Here is a 22,142-nt window from a genome sequence, read left to right as displayed (position 1 = left end):
TGTCATGAGGTGAGAAGCAATTTAAGCCTTGGTCCTATGGAATCATGCTTGATTCTATTTATCAAGTTCTTAAGTATTTTTTAATTCTTCATCTATCCAATGCGTTTGTTATGAATTTTTTTCTAATTCTGTACATATTACTCTTTTATCTAAATTAGATCAGAATTCAGAGGACACATTAATTTCAGCAAATGCTGATGTGCCGATCTGTACAATGTAAGTGAATTAAACATAAAACGCTAGCACTTCATACTATTATGTAAACATTAAAATCCTTACTCTTTGAATATTCCCTCCATATAACTTCTTTCAGACTATGGGTTTGTTAGTGTATAGATTTCTAGAAAGAAATAGCCTATCCCCAAAATTATTTTGTATATTTTTACATATATCCATATACTTTTCTACTATACAAAAATTAGAAGGCAAGCATCTCTTCATTTTTGTTTTGCAACTCTATGATTTTGTTCTAGAAGATATTATGGAATTAACAGATTTTTGTTGATTGAACCTTAAAGAACTGACTATGGCTATGAAGACAATGAGAAATTAAATGATTTCTCAAGGTCAAACAGCATTATGGAAAGTGCTTAAAATAAACTGTTGAATTTATTTGTTTAATTGTCAATTGTCAATGAAAAATGTATTAAGGCATTACAAGACTGTAGCATGTTTCTGAAAGATTATTTCAATCCTAGAGCTTCTTTATTCATTGGAAATGGAAAGGTCAAAATACTTTTCTAAATTCCTTTGTTGTATGAATCCTAATAAAAGTCTATTTCTCTATTTCATGAGGAATAATAATTGGATTTTCATTCAGAAATAGCACAATCCAATAGGCAAAGCAATATCAATAATGATTGTGTTAATTTGTATGCAAGAGGTGATTCAACCTATTGTATTAAAAATGATGTGGAATTACAGCTCCACTATGTAAAATTGACTAATAAAGAAAGTAATTTCAAGTGATAGGTAATCCCATTCGTATATCTTCAATTACTTTTTATTTTTGCTGTTCATTTTTTCTGTGTAAATCATTTCCTGACATTGGTGAAGTTCAATGTTTACACCAGCTGATTAACAATAAAGTAGTCTCACAGAGCAAAGTCATGTATGATGAACCTCTTGAGACAAAAAAAAATACATAACATTTAATTCCATGCTTTTCTACTCCTATTGAACCTAGCATATGAAGGCTAGGCACAAAAAAGTCAAGGCAGGAAAAACAGCAGCAGGATATTGAATACATATCAGATAGATAGATAGTACAACTCTACACTGCAAGGCTTGCCTTAATGTAAAGATAGGTATAGAGAATTAAGAAAGAACTAGCTACAAATGTCTGACTCTGGAAACCTCAGAAATCTTGTTGTTAATATTTTGAACTCTGTCATCTTATGACCTCAACTTTGTACAAGCACACTGAGAAACAAAGAAGAAAAGGAAACTGAACATAAGTCCTTTCCCAAAAAAACATAAGCCCTTTCCCCCCTTTCCCCATATTTCTGTTGTTTCCTATACTCCTATACTTTGTATTGAGAGAATATGGCAAGAATTGCTTTATTTATGCTGCTTCAAGACAGTTAAAAAAGATGATCTAGATCTAATTCTGCTGGAGTCTGGCATTACACTACTTTAGGGATTTTTGTTTTTGTTGCTTGTTGGTTGATTATTGTTTTGGGTTTTATTTTGTAGATAAATAGTGCATATTACTTACATGTACCCTAATATTCATGATTTTTTTACAGATTCTAAGAAATATTTAACACTGATATATGTTTTTATAAATTATGCACATATATACATATACACTACATATTTATATGAATACATGTATTTATAATTTGTATTTGTGCATAACTGTATAGAAGAAAATGAGTAGAAGTTTCAGAGGATATCTGACTCTAAGGAAAAAAGAAAGTAAGTTGAAAGAATTTAAAAATCATTGATCAATTACCATTTAGAATTCTCCATTAAGTTTGAAATTTGTATCCTCTTAGTGAATTGAGGAAAAAAAAACAGAAATCCAAGGATTTAAAAAAAAAACATATCTTCTCAGAATTATACGATAAGGGATGATTACAAACAATTCTTTTAAGTAAACGGTTGAGGAATGCTTTATCAAAGTGAACCTAATATTGAGAAAAATGAATTGCCCAGAGTCAGACAAACTTAAGTGTCTGAGAGGAGTTTCTATCTCCAAGGTCTTCCTCCTTTCAAGTGCAACACTCTGTAAACATATATAAATTTTAATTAAGCACTTACCATGTATAAAAGTCAGGAAGAGTAGAGATGAAAGCATGGTGGCATATTTTATATTCCAGAAGTCAAATATATAGTCAGGCAGAGAATGAAAGGCAATAAACCTTAAGCCCTCCCATGAAATAGAGACTCTAGAAAGAATTTGTCATTAAACGCGGTGATCTTCTTCTTTTAAAATAAGTAGAATAGTTTTCTCTGGGGGAGAGAGCAGGTTTCTCTAGGAAGGTTTTCTGGAGGTAGCCTTAGTTTCAGTTCAGATCAATAATTACCTCAAATGCAGCCAGCTGGTAAAAATACAAATGTTTATTTCTCCTTCCAAAGTAGTATTGTCTCTTTTCTTGGACCTGGATAGCTAGATTCTTAGAGGCCTCTCTCTCTCTCCTTGATTCTAAGAGCTCTTGCAGTTTTGTCCTTTTTTCTGCCTCTGCTTTCTTCAGCCTCTGGAGCCAGCACCAAGTTGAATCTGTCTTGCCTCTGAGAGAGCCTTCTCAATCTTCACTGAACTCTGGACTCATAGCTTCTTCTTCTGAAAACTCTTCTTCCACCACCAGCCAGCCAAGTGGAAAATATTCTGGAATAGATCTCTCTTGTCTCGGAGAGAGGGCTTCTGGCGTAATTTCGCTGAAATCTGTCCAAGAGCCTCTGTCTATTTCTTTTATATGAGAGAGAGGAATTGTGGGATATGAGAGAGAGGGATTATAGGTTTTCTCCCATAGTGCTCTCTGGCCCTAAGAGCTTCAAGGGAGGTGTGAATTCAGATATCTCCTACTAAACCCTGAAATTTCCCAAATGTGTGAATTCCAATGAGCAAAGGTGCAAACACAAGTATTGTATCAATTAGTTCTACTTAGTACCTTGTTTCAGGTTCTGGCCCAAAACATCTTCTTGTAAGAGCAGATCAATAATCTATCAACTCTAATGAGTTAGCAGTTTGTAAAGATTCCAACATCTAATAGACAAAAAAAAAATCTTAGAGAGGGATATTCCAGGGTGAGTAAATTTTGTGAGAGAGGCTATTTTAGGCTGTTGAGACTTTAAGCACCAAGGGAATGTTCAGGATAATCCAGCAGTAAAAAACACATGGTTTTGAAATTCAAAGGAAGCCAGGAACAAATTGAGTAAATGAGGTATCTAGATTTTAACAGTGCAAAACCTGGATGGAATGAGCCCCAAGTCTTCCTGATTGCCCAGATTAAAAAGACAGTATCAATTCACAAAAAAAAAAAAAAAAATTCTATAAACTCATACTGAAAAACACAATTTCAGCATTCAAAGAAAACTCAACTTTCACAAAGACTAATTTGTACCTGAGCAGAAATTTTACTTGCATCATATCTGACAAGTAGCCTAAGAATTTCTGGTCTCCTGGAGTTACCCCAATTTACTTTGGAATACTCTAATTAAAAATAAAATTTTATTTTTTTGTTTTGTTTTCCCAATGATGAGGCAAAGTTAGTCTCTAACTCCCATCCATCACTTCTATTTGTACTCTTTGTAGTCAAATAGAATGTCCAAATTGTCTTTCATATGTTAGCCTGTCAAATATTTAAAGACAGGTGTTATGTAATCTGTAACTTTACTTTTGTCTAGGCTAATGATCTTCATTTCATTCAATTCTGAAAAGATATTGAATAGAAACTATAAGGAAAAAATAATTGTATTAGCATTTTGGTCCTACTTCTAGAATATAGTAGCTTGCCAATGTGCTTCCTAAAGTGTGATGCCTGAAACTGAATATCAGACTTTAGAAGTGGTCAAACTAGGAATATTACAATAGATATATCATCTTCATTCTTTATAATGTATCTTTTAATTAAGGCATATTCATTGTCAATTTAGTTTGCTGTGTCATATTATTGAATACCGATTTCACAAAAGTCCCTATATATTTCCACTCCACATAAACTCTTATATAGACATACTTTGGCTTCCTTGTTATTTATTCAGTTGTTTTTAACCTATGAAAGATTTTTCATTTCTACTATTGAATTTCATTTTTCTTTTAGTTTAGGCCAACATTTTAAACTGTTGAGATTTTTAAAAATCTTGACTTGCTTATTTCATTAATCACTTGTAATGTCATCATTTGTAAATTTGATAGGGAGGCTTTTTATATTTTTATGAAGTCATCAGAAAAAAAATTCACTAACAAATAAAAAATATAGACCGAGGATCAAATCTTTGGATCTCCTCACTAGATGGTGTACCCTCAGTATTATCACAAATGTTGGACTTCCCTTGTCTGGGATTCTTGTTTCTAGCCAAAGTGTATTGGTATTGCCTTGGATCACTGAAGAAACAAGTCTGTCATAGTTAATCATCCTATAATCCTGCTCTTTTTATGTACAATGCGTTCCTGGTTCTGTTTGTTTTATTCAGCATTAGTTCATGTAAATTTTTCCAGGCCTTTCTAAAATCGGCTTATTTATGTTTTATAGAGTAATAATATTCTATTTCTTTCATACACATAACTTATTCAGCTATTCTCCAAATGATGAGCATTTACTCATTTTCCAATTCTTTGCCACCATGAAAAGAGCTGCTATAAACATTTTTGCAAATATGGATATTTTTCTCATTTATGATTTCTCTGGTATACAGACCCAAAAGTGGATTAAAGAGTATACACAGTTTTGCCGTTTGAGCATAGTTCCAAAATACAGAATGTTTGAATCATTTCCCAACTCCACCAACAATGCATTAGTGTCCCAGTTTTCTACAAATTCTCTTCAACATTTATCACTATTTTTTCCTGTCATCTTAACCAAACTGAGAGGTATAAAGTAGTACCTCAGAGTTGTTTCAATTTGTATTTCTCTAAGCAATAATGATGTAGAGCATTTTTGAAATATGACTATATATGGCTTTAATTTCTTCATCTGAAATTGTTTTACCATTTATCAATTGGGGAGTGACTTGTATTCTTATAAATTTGACACAATTTTTTATATAATTTAGAAATGAGGTCTTTATAAGAATCAGTGGTTCTTTTTGGATGCTCATCTAACTTCTTATCTAATGACACCTATGTGGATTCTATAATCAGATAATAACAATTAGTATTTACATAGAGCTTTAAAGCTTTCAAAGCTTACATATGTTATCTCATTTGATCTTCAAAATTACTCTGTGATGTAAGTGTTATTTCTCCTTCCATTTTATAAATGAGGAAACTAAGATTGAGAGAATTTTAGTAACTTGTCCAGGTTTAAATAACTGGTTAATGAATAAGACAGATTTTTAACTCTGGGTTTGTCAACTCTAACTTTTTATCTTTTGCATAACTTAGCAGATGTTTTAAATATTTTCCCATTTGTGATTCATCTACAAGGTGAACATTGGATTAAGAGGCATTCTTATGGTCTGAAACCATAATGAGATAAATAATCATTCATTTAGTTAAATGAGAAAATGAAATAAAGACAATATTAGGGCATTTAGATGATACTATACGTAAATTTGTGAACTGAGAGTCAGGAAGGCCCTGGTTTGAATTCTGGCAAGTCATTTTACTTCTTTTTTTTTTTTTTAATCTGTAAAATGAGATAATAATAATAAAACCATCTCCCAGGATTAGTCTAAGTGTTAAATGTGAAGTGTTTTACAAACCTTAAATTACTTTATAAATGTTAGCCAGTGTTATTATTTTGGAAAGAGGGAATTCAAGGGTTAAGTGACTTGTCCAAGGTCACACAACCATAACTAAACCTGTAAAGAAATAACTATAAAATGAATTGTTACATGTGACTAAAAATACTTGCTATTTCCACCTAATAATATTGCAAGAGTAAATTGAAGCTTCATGAATAAAATAGTTTTACAAAAATATTTTTGAAATATAAGATATTATTTCCATTCAATAATATAAAGCATTTTATGCTGTTCTGTGGTATATGCAAATTTGGATAAGACCTATTATTTGCCTTTAAAAAGCTATGAATCTATGTTGGGGAGGGAGACATATACAAATACTTATAATCCAATTTTTTTAAAAAAAAATAGTAGGTAAGAGCATGGGGCAATGAGGATTCTTAATCAGATTTTTAATTTTGAAAGAGTTAATATTTTAATTTAGCTTTGCAGTTCCTAAAAAATGTCAATAACAGGAGAGAAAACCTGCTTCTTCCAGTAGGAGATAACAGTAAAAGGAACGAACATTTCAAGGACAACACATTTATCTACCTTCTCACTTACATCCTTATTTAGGTCACCAAATAATCTCACATAACAAAAATTTGAGGGAACTTGTCAATTACGCCATACTGAAGCAATAGTTTAGCTTTTATCCTGTTTCTCCTGCCTGTGGGTTGTTTATTAAATTTCTAGTTATTATTAAATTACTAAAGGTATTTACTTAGGTTTTTGGTCAATCATTTTTCAGTCATGCCTGACTCTGTGACACCATTTGAAGTTTTCTTGGCAAAGATATGGAGTAATATGCTATTTCCTTCTAATATCCATTCTACTGAGGGAAAACTAAGGCAAACAGGATTAAGTTGACTTGCCCAATTACACAATTAGTAAGTCTCTGAAGCCAGATTTGAACTCAGAGAAATAAGTCTTTCTAACATCAAGCTTGGCATTTAAACTGCTGTTCCACCTCTATGTGTTTTCAGTAACAAGACTGTAGAAATATAAAGAAGAAAGAGGAGATGGAAGGGTAGGAAGGAGGAAGAAAAAAGAAATGGAATAATAATAAAAACAAATATGAAAAAAATCACAGGGCAAGGAAGAAAAAACAATTTGTATCAATTGTGGTCCTATTATAATAGAAAAAGAAAAAAGTTTTAGGATAACTTCAGCTCTGAAAATTCATTTTCCACTTCATATTGACCAGAATCAGTCTTCCAAACCAATTCCTGAGTATCCCCATACCATATCAACTATTCTCAAGTCACCCTCCACATTTCTCCCATTACAGAGTCCTAAAATTTGCTCTGATTCTGGCTGCAATTGCTGAACATTCATTTTATTATTCCCAGAACTAGATACCCATGTCACTTTTTGACTATCTCCATACCACTTTACATGCCCATTCTTCCTTAGTCTTTACTTACTACTTGGTGTTGCTTTTCCTAATTACAAAGTAAGCTTCTTGAGAGCAAATCCATTCTGGTTTGACTCTATTTTTATGTAGAGCTTGTTTATTAAAAACTTATTATATTCTTTCCTGGAATGTAATAAGTTTTTAATAAACAAGCTCTAATCTATCTATGTGCATTTCCAATCATCTTCACTTTTTTGTATGTAGACCAAGTTTTGTATGTAGACCATTATTCTTAACATATCTTGGAACAATTTAAAACTAAGTGCTTTACTGTGTTCTGATTTATAGATCATTGGACCCAAGTTTTATCTTTTAAATATTATCACATACCAAAAATAATCAGTACCCTAGTTACATTATAAAATCCATGCAATGTCACTAACTGGAAGCAGGTATTGATTTGAGCATTTTGCTCTGAAATTACACAACTGAAAAGGGCCTTGTTCTTCTGACTCTGAACCAGTGACCTCATTGATTTCTGCCTGACACCAGGAATCTATTCAGGTTACTCTGTTAAGATTCCTCTGCCAATCTCAATTCCCAAGGATACAGTGCTTTCCTCTTCTATGAAGCCATTTCTTACCCATCCAATTTTTAGAAGCAAGGTGATTCCAATATCACATTGAACAGATGATCCATTAATTCTGCAATTTTTATCTTCCTACTTTGGTACCCATCATGGATTCTGATTTGTCTTGTTTAGATGGCTGTCAATTATATGTGTACATAAGAAGTCTTCAATGATGTCACAAAGGCCCTAATTATAAGGCAAAGACTATGTATTGGGCATTATGCTTAACAGGTGGACAACCTGATTGATGTGTTTATGTGCATAAAACATTAAAAGAACGGAAAAACATTTCTTAGATATTTCTTTAGCATTTAACTTTTAAAAATGTCTCCTAAAATATAGACTTAGCTTCCATCTTTTGCTATGCTTTTTATGAGCTGCTACTTTTCATAGGGAAGACAAGTAGTCAATAAGATATCCTATCTCATCATCTGACCATCTGCCTCCCATCTCATACTATATTTTCCTAATGCATACTATATTTTCCTACTATATACTATACTTTTCCACAATCTTTAGCCACTTTTGGGGAGAGAAGTATCCTCTGCTCAGTGATTCAAATTCTCACACTTCTTCATACTCTTCAAATCTCATTGATTCTGAACTTCTATACTTCATTTCTCAAAGCCCATTCCCTAGCAACCATTACTTAATTTCTTATTCCCAATACCTTCAACCCTTCCACCCCAAGGATTCAACCAAATATTATCCTAATCTTGCACAGAGCCTTATTGAATGACTATTCCATGGGCAACCCACTTTTCTTCATCCTAAATCTTTTTCTCTACCATTTCCATCTACTAGCTATTATTTAAACTCACTTTCTTTTAATGGCACATCCTCTTTGGCAATCCTTTCTAGTACTGATTTAAATTTCACATTTTTCCTTTAGCTCACTTTTCAATGTGGGGGGAATTTTAAAACTCCCTATAGCTACTTCCAGGTTTTTCCCCTACCTGTATCATTCAGTGACCTCTCTTCCTTTGAAGTTAATGTTATATATATATATATATATATATATATATAATATATATATATATATATGTATGTATGTATGTTCTGCCTGCTCTATAGAATGCTCCTTCTGTAATTCTATATTTTATCACTTATTTTAAATATCAGCCTGTCTACTGGTTTATTGTTTACTACCTGTGAATATGCCTACTTCTATCCTATTTTGAAAAAAAATACAATCAATAAACAAAACAAAAAACCCTCACTTGATCAATTATTGCTAATTATTATTTGCCTCTTCTGACCATTTTGGCTGGTCAGGTTAAAAGGGCTATCAATGCAAGATGTAGCTTTTTTCTTTCCTCTCACTCTGAATCTCTTACAATTTAGCTTACAATTGTATCATTCCATTGAGACTTCTCTATTCAAAGTTATCAAGGATTTCTTAGTCAGTTCAATGATAATTTCTCAACTCTCATTCTTCTTATCTATGTAGTTTTGGGAACTATTTTCTACTCTCTTTTCCTCAATATGTTATTCTCTATAGGTTTTCAGGAAACCACTTTTCATTGAATCCTCTCTTATGCCTGCCCATCCCTCAGTCCCTTTTCATGGATCCTCATACATATCATTCCCTCTAGTCATAGGTAGCTCATAGAATTCATTACTCAGTTCCTCACTATCCCCCATTCAATATCTTCTTATGGATTTTACTTTTAATGAAAACTCTTGAATATTCCAACTTCTCAGCTCTGATAGTGTCACCATTCATAACTTCACATTTAGATTATTTCAATAGACTTGTAAGTCTGCCAATCTCCCTCCACTACAATGCATCCTTTATTCAGTCATTACAGTGATATTTTCTAAAACACAGGTCTGCCCTTTTTAATTCCTAGTCAAGGCACTCCAGTGGTTCCTATTACTTCCAAGATTATTATTTTTTTTTTAATTCTCAACTTGACATTCAAAGTTTTTTTGTAAACTAGCACCCTTCTAACTTTCTAGTATTCTTATATCTTACTCACCTTATAATACTCTTTGATCCAATGAAAGTAACTTCCTGGCTTTCCCATGAACAAGATACTTTATTTCGTGGTCCTAGACTTTTTATCCGATTGTTCTCCATGTCTTGATGCTCTTCTTCCTCATCTCCATCTACTGACTTCCCTGGCTTCCTTTTAGTTTCAACCAAAATCACATATTTTGCAAGACTTTCTTCACTTCTCTTACTTCTAATGAATTTCCTATGTTAATTATTCCCTATTTATCCTATGTACAGCTTGTTGTTTTTTAAATGTTTGTTTGTTGATTGTTTCTCTCATTTGATTGTAAGCTCCTTCAGGGCAGGAACTGTCTTTTGCCTCTTTTTGCATCCCTAGGTACTTACAATGCCTAACACAGAGTAATTGATAAATAATTATTAATTATGTGATTGAATTCTCAGAGATGTTGTATTTGTATTGAAGAAAAGAAAACCTGAAGATGAAAGCAGTCATCTATATGCTGTTCTGAATTTATTGAATTACTTTAAGAATCTATTTGTAAAATAAAGCTAGAACAGATCCAAGAGATATTGTGAATGGAAGGTACAATCTTATCATTCCACTGAAACTGTATTTTCCAAAGTTATTAATTATCTCTCATCTGAAAAATTCAATTAGTTTTATCAATCATTATTTTTTTGACAACATTAGTGACAGACTTATAGGAAGAGGAGTAAGAAATAAAAACAATAACTCTCTCAAAATAACTGTGCTTGATTTGGAACAATAATATGTAGACAGAGTCAAAGCATTTGGCCAGCACAATTTGGTAAATTTAAGGGGATGGCAAGGTACTTGTACTTTTGTTCAACTCAAATATTAGCAAAAAGATTAAAGCAACTTATTACCAGAATGATACACCATGACCAAGTAGGATTCATACCATGAATGCAGGGCTGGTTAAATTTTAGGGAAAATATTAGCATAATTTATTATACCAATAACTAAACTAACAGAAATCATATAATTATCTCACTAGATACAGATAAAATATTCAACAAAATCCAATATCCAATCCTATTTTAAAAATAGAGAATATGTGAATAAAAGGAATTTTCCTTAACATGATTAGTAGCATCTATTCAAAACCATTAGCAAGTGTTATAAGTAATGAGGATAAACTGGAACTATTCCCAATAAGATCAGGGGTAAAACAAGTTTGTATATTATCACCAGTACTATTCAATATTATATTAGAAATGTTAGCTTTAACAGTAAGAGAATAAAAATAAATGAAAGAAATTAGATTAAATAATGAGGAAATCAAACTATCACTCTTTGCATATGACATGATGGTACACTTAAAGAATTATAGAGAATCAACTAAAAACACTTCTAGGAAACAATTCAAAACTTTAGCAAAATTGCAGGATACAAAATAAATTTGCAGAAATCATCAACATTTCTACATGTAACTAACATGCAGTTAGCAAGAGGTACAAAGAGAAATTCCATTTAAAATTATTGTAGACAATATAAAACATTTGGGATTCTGCCTGCCAAGACAAAGTCAGGAACTATATGAACACAATTAAAAAGAAAAACACTTTCCTCACAAATAAAGTCAGATCTGATCAATTGGAAAAATATTAAGTGCTCGTGGGTAGGCTGAGGTAATATAATAAAAATGACAATTCTATCTAAATTAATCTACAGCATATCAATCAAACGCTGAAGAAAATATTTTTATAGAGCTAGAAAAATTATAATAAAGTTCTTCTGGAAGAACAAAAGGTCAAAATTTTCAAAAGAATTCATGAGAAAAATGAAAATGAAAGTGGCTTAGTCTTATGAGATCTAAAATTATATTATAAATCAGCAATGATCAAGAACATTTGTCACTGGTTAAGAAATAGTCAATCAGTGTAATAGTCAATCAGTGGAATAGGTTAGATTCACAATATACAACAGTAAAATATCTTGAAAGTTAGTGTTTGATAAATGCAAAGACCAAGTTTCTGGGATAAAAAGTCATTATTTGTTAAAAATTTCTCGGAAAATTGAAAATTAGTATGAGAGAAATAGGCATTGACCCACACCTAACACCCTTTACTAACATAAAATCAAAATGAGTTAACATTTTAGAAATAGTGATACTATAAGCAAATTACAAGAACAAAATATGGTCTACCCCTTAAAGCTGTGGAGAATGAAGGAAATTTTGGCCATAGCCAAATAAGAATTATGCAAAATGTATGTTATGAAATTATGAAATATAAAATGGATAATTTTGTTTATATTAAATTAAAGAGTTGTACAAACAATACCAATGCAGATAAGATTAGGAGGGAAGCAATAAAGTAGGAAAAAAAAAATTATATCTAAGGTTTCTGATAAAGGCCTCATTTATAAAGCATATAGATAATTGATTCAAATTTCTAAGAATACAAGCCATTCTTCAATTGATAAATGGGCAAACCCTATGAACAGACAATTTTCAGAAGAAGAAATTAAGACCATTTCAAATCATATGAAAAAATGCTCTAAATCACTATTGATCAGAGAAATGCAAATTAAGACAACTCGAAGGTACCACTACATACCTCTCAGATTGGTTAAGATGACAGGAAACAGATAATGATTAATGTTGGAGAGAATGTGGGAAAACTGGGACACTAATACATTATTGTTGGAGTTGTGAACTGATCCAACCATTCTGGGAAATAATTTGAAACAATGTCCAAAGGGCTATCAGATTGTGTATACCCTTTGATCCAGCAATGTCTCTACTGGACTTGTATGCCAAAGAGATCATAAAAAAGAGAAATGAAGCCACATGTGTAAAAATATCTGTAGCAGTCCTTTTTGTAGTGGCAAGAAACTGGAAACTGAGTGGATATTCATCATTTGGAGATTGGCTGAATGAACAAGTTATGGTATATGAATGTTATGGCATATTATTATTTTATAAGAAATTATCAGCAGGAAGATTTCAGAAAGGCTTGGAGAGATATACATGAACTAATGCTGAATGAAGTAACTAGAGCATTGTACATAGCAATAACAAGATTATGTGATGATCAACTCTGATAGATGTGTCTGCTCTTTTCTTTTTTTTTTTTTTGCTGAGACAATTGAGGTTGAGTGACTTTCCCAGGATCACACAGCTAGGATGTGTTAAGTGTCTGAGATTAGATTTGAACTCAGGTCCTCCTGACTACTGGGCTGTTGCTTTATCCACTGTGCAACCGATCTGACCCAAAGTGGGTCTTTCCAACAGTTAGTGATTTAGTCCAGTTCCAATGGTCTAGTGATGAAGAGTGACATTTGGACCTAGAGAGAGGACTGTGAAAAGTGAGTGTTGATCACAACATAGTATTTTCACTTTTTTGTTATTTGCTTGCATTTTGTTTTCTTTCTCATTTTTTTTTCTTTTTGATCTGATTTGTGCAACATGATAATTGTGGAAATATGTATAGAAGAATTGTACATGTTTAACATATATGGGATTACTTGTTATCTAGAGGAAGGGGTTAGAGGGAATGGAGAGAGAAAAAAATTAGGACATAAGGTATTATGAGGATGAATGCTGAGATATATCCACACATATATTTTGAAAATAAGAAGCTCTAATTAAAAAAAAAAATAAAATAAACCAGGGAGTCAGAATTATTTTAGAAAGGATTAGAATTAAAACAAAATGAAGAATTTTCTCTAAAGACTTCATTAATGACTTAAAAGGAAAACAATTTTTTAAATTAAAAAGTATTCTTCATACAAAATGACCATGAGCCATTTTATTAATATATCCCAAAACTTCATAGCTACTCTTTAAGTCTCTCTTACTATAAATCATCCTTAGAGAAAATAGAAGATATGGATGTTCAAACCAGTCCTAAAGTATATTAATTATTCTTTCTTTGGACATTAGCAATGACAAGATTGCCAAGGAAGGGCTATTTTTATGGCAAACCTAAAATAACCATCTAATTTGAATTCATCCCACTGACCAAGATGCTAATTGTTCACTCCATTGCTAGTGCAATATTCCTCCATGAGCAATTGATCTGAAACTTCTTTTTCAAAGTTAATAAAAAATAATGCACGCAATGACACAAAAATGTTCTCTCATCTTCCCATTTCCATCTGTAGCTTAACAGAGATTTGTGTCCTTGTCTTTGATGTTTCAGCTGTCACACAGTGATCTTACTAGAAGGGGAATAAAGACAGTTTGATTTATTGACAGTTAATTAGCAGCCTAAAAATGCAGCAGCCTGGGGGATATTTAAAATGACAAGGGAAACAAGTAGGGGGGAAATGATTTAAAAGGAAATCACACAGGAGTTTTTCACTGTAAATTGCATGCCCCTGTAGTGAGTTTTTCATTCTGGTAGATGCTCAAATCAAACACCAACTTGATTCACCAAGAAATTGATGCTTAGGAAGGTATCTCCCACATCAAAACACCTGCAAACAGTAAACTACTTATTCTCATTCTTTTATTTATTATCCCTACACAACAGCTATACATCATAAAGCCAGAAATATCTTCCTCTGGTTCTGTATATTACATTACATTGTAATTTGACTTGCTAAAAGAATTAAAGACTGCCAATTTCTTGACAAAAATCTATTCCAAGAGGCTTCACAGACAAAACATGTAATTACAGAAACAGAGAAACAAATTGGAATGGAATTGCCAAGTTTCTGATTTGTTGGGTAGCCATTTAGATGAAACGACATTTTCCATCTCTTTTGGAGATTCAGATACTTAATTATAAAATGCTCAATTAGCACAAAGATTAGGATAACCATTAAGCAGTAGAGATTTTCTTGTACAAACTGAGATTTCAAAATATCATGTGAACGATTCTTTTGATTTTCTGGTTTATTTGCCCCTACTTTATTTGATTTTTTTTTTTTTTTTTTGCTTTGGAATACAATTCTGTTTTGGGTTTGGGATCTTTTTGGGGGTTTTGCTTACTTTTTTATTTAAATTATTGAGTTTCAAATTCTATTCCTTCTTTCTTCCTTCCTGAGATGACAAGCAATCCAATAAAGACTATATATGTGCAATTATATAGTCATTTTAAGAAGACACAAAAGAAAGAAAGAAACTACAAACCAGAATGATTCAGTCTGTATTGAATCAGACGGAATTGAATCAGTATCATTTGTTTCTCTGGAGGCAGATAATATGTTTTATCATTAGTCCTATGGGAATGTTTTGAATCATTATACTGTTGAGAATAGCAAAGTCATATAGTTTTTTTTTTTTTTTTTTTGAAGAATACTGTTACTGTCCACAACTTCCTCCTGTTTCTGTTCCCTTCACTATGCATCAGTTCATGTAAGTTTTTCCAGGTTTTTTTTTTCTGAAATCATCTTGTCATTTTTTTATACACAATAATCTCCCACTACAATTTTGTTTAGTCATTACCTACTTGATGAACTTTCCTTTGATTTCTAAATCTTTGTCAGGACAAAAGAACTCTTATAAATATTATTTTTTTTGGTTTAGATGTAGAGGGCTGAAATTCTGAAAAAGTGTGTTTGAATCAGACAGCAGAGCACTTAAGGATAATTATCTATTGGATGTGAGATAATGGCTCTATAAGCACATACTTAGATAATATGGTAATATGATGGCTCTCCTCATGATTGGAGTTGCTGAATGGGTAGTAGTGAGGTAATCATATGCAAGGATTGGAGGGATGAGGAAGACAGATCAGTCTCATTTGGCTGCAGGATAAGGAGGAGAAAGGCTGGAGAATCTAGACTCCAGATTCCAGAATACATCTTTGGCAAGCCACATGGCAGCTTGCCTGCTCCTTCATTTCTCTCTCTAAATACCAAGAACTTTGATTTACCCTGACTCTGACTGATCCTGAGGCCCTCAAGGGAGCTAGTTTAGGCATTATATTTGATGTCCCATTATGGAATAAGGACTATAATTTCAATGAGGAAGTCCCATGACCAGGAAATAGGGTGAGTATTAAAATAGACAAACAGGGAACTTACTTTGTTAAGGGCTAAACTAGTAATTTTCATTTTCTAGCTGAAATGGGGCAGATATTAGGAAAAAGATTCCCCTCATCCCCATAGCCACCCCACCCCACCCCATCCCTGAGGGAGCTCTATAGAAAGCATACTTAGACTAACAAAGAAACAAAGTTTGTTTGTAACTTGGGAGCAGATTGGTGGACTCTTGGAAACATTAGAATGAATATCCCCTTGGTTCTTCAAGGAAGATGAAATAGAGGCAGATAATTGGAAACTAGTAGGAGATCCACTATGTGAATATAACAATGATAATGGTCCTGATTCAATTTCTAAGGAAACATTCTATAGATACAACAATATAATTGGCCTTAAAGAATCCCACAAGTTCTAGAAAAAAGAAAAGTTCTAAGGAGAACAGTCAGACAAGTAAGCATGAGGAGAAAGAGGAAGAGAAGGGGGATAGTACTGATAAAATAGCCGAAAGGCATGGGGAGATAAATGAAATTAAAGGGTGTGGTGCTTCTCACTCTCACAGCCTAGCTTCACCTCTGCCTACATCAGAGTAGGCTTTTGATCCCACCCTCTCTCCCTTTAACTTCACCTTCCTGGGTAGAAGGAAGAAGAGGACTGGGAGGAGCAGTGATATCACCAGCAACTCCCCCTCCAGCAACCCACCCCTTCCTATGACTCAATTGCAAAAGGTACAACTTAAAGCCAAAAAGGAAGGACAGAATACAGCAGATTTGAGAATAAAAATTTATCCTATGATTGAATAGTTTAACTCTTCAGGTCAAGACAGGAAAAGATACACTCCTTTTAATCTAGAAATTATCAAAAACCTGAAAAAGGCTTGCACTCTTTATGGATCTACATTGTCTTATGTTAAGATGTTATTACAGAATTTGGCTTATGAAATTTTAACCCCTAGTGACTGGAAATCTATAGCAAAGACATGCTTAGAACTTGGACAAAACTTGTTGAGGCTTTTTGAGTATAGTGAACTCTGTAGCATACAAGCCCAATGAAATAGGCAACCTGGAGTTAATACACCAATTACCTATGAACAACTAACAGATGTAGGTTCTTATGCCAACACTTCAGCATAGATTAATTACCCCATTGCAGCATATGAGCAAATTGCTTTTACTGCTATCAAAGCATGGGGCTCCCTCCCAGGAAGACAAGGCAGAAGGGAAGCCTTCAATAAAATAGAGCAAGGTCCAAATGAAATTTGGCTGATTTTGTGAGATGTCTGCAGAGAGCTGTCATATGCACTATTGGTGAAAATGCAGCAACAGAAATTATAAGACAACTAGCTAAAGAAAATGCTAATGAGATTTGTAGAAGAATTATTCCAGGACTACACAAGGATGCTCCTTTAGAGGAGATCATAAGACACTGTGCCACAGTGGGCACAAAGGTATTTGCTAAGATGCCCAGGCTATGATGCAGACTTCCCAAGATCTGAACATGGGAAGACAGGGTCCCTTTTGGCAAGGGACTTCTAGAGAGACTTGTCAATGCTTTCAAAGTGGTAAAGTAGGCCATTTCAAAGCTCAATGTTGGCATAAAGACAGAATGAGAAAACATGGTGGGAGAACAAGACCCCAAACCCCATTTCCAAAATGCAACAGAGGCTTCCATTGGGCATCAGAATGTAGATTGATTCAGGGAAACGGGATGGGGGGGGGGAGGGCCAAAGCAAAACATACTTGGGGCATGATGGCAGTCAATGCTACAACAAAAGAGTTTTTAGAAGTTCAGTACTCAGACATGCCCAATCAGCCAAGAAGCAACCTGATGGGAGAAACAGGTTTGAAAAGGATTACAACTGGGGAGAATAAAGTTGTATGAAGCTGGGACTACTGAGATATTCCCTGGAGAGGTGAAATCTGTTCCTTTTCAACCTATGGATCCCTTGCCTCCAGGCACAGTAGGCTTGATCATTTCACTTCCTGAGAGTGCTTACAAAATAGTGTTCATACATACACTGCTGTGGGAAACTAGGGAATGTGTAGATACTATCCCAGTTACTAATACAGGTAGACAACGTGTAACTTATCAATCAGGAGAAGTAGTTGCATCAGGTTTGCTGATAGGCAATCTGGTGGAACGGTTTAGATGGCATCTGGAAGGGCTTGGGTTGGGTCAAGGTTTGGGTCCTGGGTATGCTCTTGTCATTCCAGATGCAGATCCAACAATGGAAGAGTAGATCCCAATCAGAAACATCTGTGACCTGGGGAATCAAAAGGAAAAGGACCAAACAACAAAGGCAATGCTGATGACAATGGCCCTGAACAATAGGCCAGATGTCAGCAGCCCTTTAGACACTGATGACAGCTATATCCCTCCTGACCATGACACCAAAGATGGCAGATGCAGCACCAGTGTAGCAGCTGAATTGGATTGTCCTGGTTGATGTGCAACACCTAGAGACTGACTGGACAATGGGCTTGTGAGCTTCTCCCATGGCTACCTGCTATTCATATGGTGGCCTGGGGAGAGGCTTTGCCCCGTTTTCCACTTATAGACAATGCCTTTAAATTAGTGGGAAAAAAACCAACATGCCCACCTGCCAAAGTTACTGAGGCAGTGTTACAGGACATGTCTATGCTTGTACACACCCCTCCTCTGTGCCTCTCTTTATTAGAAACCAAAAGGTGTATACAATTGAAACCATAGACTTATGACCTCCTTGAACATGACTTTTGTGAGTGGGTTGAACACCACGTTATCCTTTCTTGGTTTTGGCCCCTGTTGGGCCTAGTTCTTACTGTTTTACTTTTATTTGCCTTTGTTCTGTTATATACACTCTGTAATCTAATTGATCAAGTGAGCTATTGCTGATGTTAAAATTAGCTTAATGCAATGAGTTGCCCTTGCTTTACAAGAGAAGGGAATTGTAAGGGTCTGAAGAGGAAGCCTGGACAGTGCAATCAGGAAGTACAAAGGCCTTAAAGCCTAAGATTCCCAGATGTGGTTTTCTGTGACCAGCACGGATTGCCTCATGAGCAGTAGCTCTGGTATCATTGAGATCATGTCATCAACAGGAGGCATCTCCTTCTCTAATTGGCTATGTGAGTGACCTCATAGAACCCACATAAGCTGTGGGGAGCAGGAAGTAGGTGGTGTTTTAGGAGTTTACTAGGAGTTAGGAGTTCATCAAGAGTTAGTCAGGAGCTCTCTAGAAGTGAACAGAAGGTCAGTTAGGGCAGGATGTGAATATGTGGAATAAAGACTTTGAACTTTCATGCATCTGTCCTCGGGTGCTCTGTTAAACACAGAACCACCACTGGATGAGGTGGTGCCAGATGTTTCTGAAGACCTCTGATTGAAGTAAGAATGGTAAAAAAAGCACTGTACTAGACAGTAGCCAGAGATTTTTCTGAAGGCTTGGGGATAAGACGTGACTGGTAATAGTAATTTCTGGGTGAGAAACTACACCAAATTGACTTTCAGAATGTTTGGATGATTTCACAACTCCAACAATGCATTAGTGTCCCAATTTTCCTAACATCCCCTCCAACATTTATCATTATCTTTTCTTGTCACCTTAGCCAATTTTAGAGGTGTGTTGTGGTACCACAGAGTTGTTTTAATTTGTATTTCTCTAATCAATAGTGAATTTTCCCATAAAACTATAGATGGCTTTAATTTCATCATCTGAAAATTGTCTGTTCATATCCTTTGACCATTTATCAATTCTATTCTTATAAATTTGATGTAATTTTTAAAATATATTTTAGAAAAGAGAGCTTTATCAGAAACATTGGCTGTAAAAATATTTCCAGCTTTGTATTTCTCTTTTAATCTTGTTTCTGTTGGTTTTGTTTATATATTTAAGAATTGAAGCCTTTATCATAATACCTATTGCAAAAAATAATAATAATTTCCCAATTTTCTTCTTGCCTTATAGTTATAGCTGCATTTTTAGTTGCAAATAAATTGATTTTGTTCTTGCAAAATATTTTTAATTTAAATTTTAAATATTGGTTTTGTTTTTAATCTAAATAGCCAAAATTATTTATATTATATTATTTAATGCTCTCAATATTTTCTTTTATCATAAATTATTCTGTATTCCATGAATAAGCTATTCTATGCCCATTTAATTTGTTTATAGTATTACCCCTCATATGTAAACCCTGTACTCATTTTGATCTTATCTTGCTATATGTTATGGGAGTTCTGTACATACGTAACATCTGCTGTACTGTTTTCCAATTTTCTCAGAAGCTTTTGTGAAATAGTGAGATTTTTTTAAAATTTTTTCCCCTAAAAGTGTAGATATTTGAGTTTATCATATACTCAATATTCAATAACTATTCATTTACTTGATGTAATTTATACTTCGTCTCTTCCACTAATTCACTACTCTTTTCTTAGGAAGTACTAGTTTGTTTTGATAATGATTATTTTGATCAGACTATCTTTTTATATTTTTTTAATTGAATGCCTTGATATCCCTGAGCTTTTGTGTATAATCCTTATGATTTATTGACATAATCTCTTTGTTATCATTTTATTAATTTTTTTCATCAATATTCATTAGGGAAATGGATCTAATTGGTTTTGGTATCAGCACCATATTTGAGTCATAAAAGGGATTTGGTAGGACTCCTTCTTTGCTTATTTTTCCAAATATTCTCCCAAATAGTTTATATGGTGTTTTTCTTCTTTAATATAATAGTTCTCTCTGGGAGAGAGCAGGTTTCTCGGTAAGGTTTTCTGGAGGTAGCCTTTCAGTTGAAAGTAATAATCACTACAAACGCAACCAGGTGATAAAAGTTTAGATCTTTTAGTGTCTTTCAATATAGCCCGGTTAGTTTTTCTTAGAGGCCTATCTTTCTGCTTGGTTCCAAGAGCTCCCTCTGAATGTCTCCAAATCCAAAGGTTTGTCCTTCAGCCTGCAGCCAGCACAAAGGTAGAAAATGGAATGAATCTCTCTTGCCTCAGAGAGGGGGCTTTTGGCTGAACTCACTTGATGCTCCCCTCTCAATCTTTTCAGCTGAACTCACTTGACTGGCTCACTGAAGCTCTATGTATGCTCTTTCTCCAAGAGAATGGGATTATGGTTTTCCTCCCAGAGTGCTCTCTGGTCCTAAGAGCTTCTTGCTTATATGAGCTCTCAAAAAGTGTGAACACAAGCATTGTTTTTATCAGTTCTACTTAGTATCTTGCTTCTTCTGGCCCATAATATCTCCTTGTAAGATCAGATCAATCATACTGAACCATGCTAAATTAGATAATTATTGTCTCTATCAACTCTAATGACTTAACACTTTGTAAGGATTCCAACAAGTTTATATAGTATTAGGATTAATTGTTCCTTAAATATTTGGTAGAATTCAACTATGTATCCCAGTGCTGGAGATTTTTTTCTCAGGGTATCCATTGAGAGCTTGTTTAATTTCTTTATGTAAGATTGAATCACTTAATTACTTATTTTTTGTTAGTCTATTCAATTTATATTTTCATCGATATCCATCCATTATATAACTGTACAAAAAAGCTCCTAACAATGTCAAACATTCCTCTTTATTGGTGGTGAATTTATCCCTTTAGTTTTTGATACTAGTTATTTGCTTTTTACTTTCCTTTTTTAAAATCAAATTAACCAATGTTTTATCTATTTTTGTTTTATTTTTATTGCCATAAAACCAATTTGTAATTTTATTTGTTATGTCAATAGTTTTTATACTTTTAATTATATTAATATCTCCTTTGATTTTCAGGATTTACAATTTGACATTTAATTGAGGATTTTTAATTTATTCTTTTTCTAGTTTTTTTAGTTGCATGCCTAATTTATTAACTGACCTTTTTTCTATATTATTTATGTAAGCAATTAGAAATATATATTTTCCTCTAAGTACTACTTTATCTGCATCTCTATAAATTTTGGTGTGTTGTTTTATTATTCTTAATGAAATTTTTAATTGTTTTTATAGTTTGCTCTTTGATCGACTTGCTTTTTATGATTAGATTATTTAATTTCCAATTATTTGAATGTCTCTTTCCATTGTCCATTATTGAATGTATTTTTTATTGCATTGTTATCTGAAAAGGATGCACTATTTCTGATTTTCTTTTTTTAGTTGTAACATTTTTGATATCTTAATACATGTTAATTTTTTTTGATGGTGGTGGTAGTGAAAATATATCTTTATCACTATTCAATTTTCTCACAGATCTGTTCACTTCTTGTTAATTTCTTGGTTAGATTTATCTAGTTCTGAGAAGGGAAAGTTGAAGACACCCACTAACTCCAGTAACTCATTCAATTTCTCCCTCACAAATTTAGATGCTATATAATTGG

This window comes from Antechinus flavipes, chromosome 4, assembly GCF_016432865.1.
Source record: "Antechinus flavipes isolate AdamAnt ecotype Samford, QLD, Australia chromosome 4, AdamAnt_v2, whole genome shotgun sequence".
In the NCBI taxonomy this organism is placed as follows: domain Eukaryota; kingdom Metazoa; phylum Chordata; class Mammalia; order Dasyuromorphia; family Dasyuridae; genus Antechinus; species Antechinus flavipes.
Note: the sequence above shows the minus strand (reverse complement) of the source record.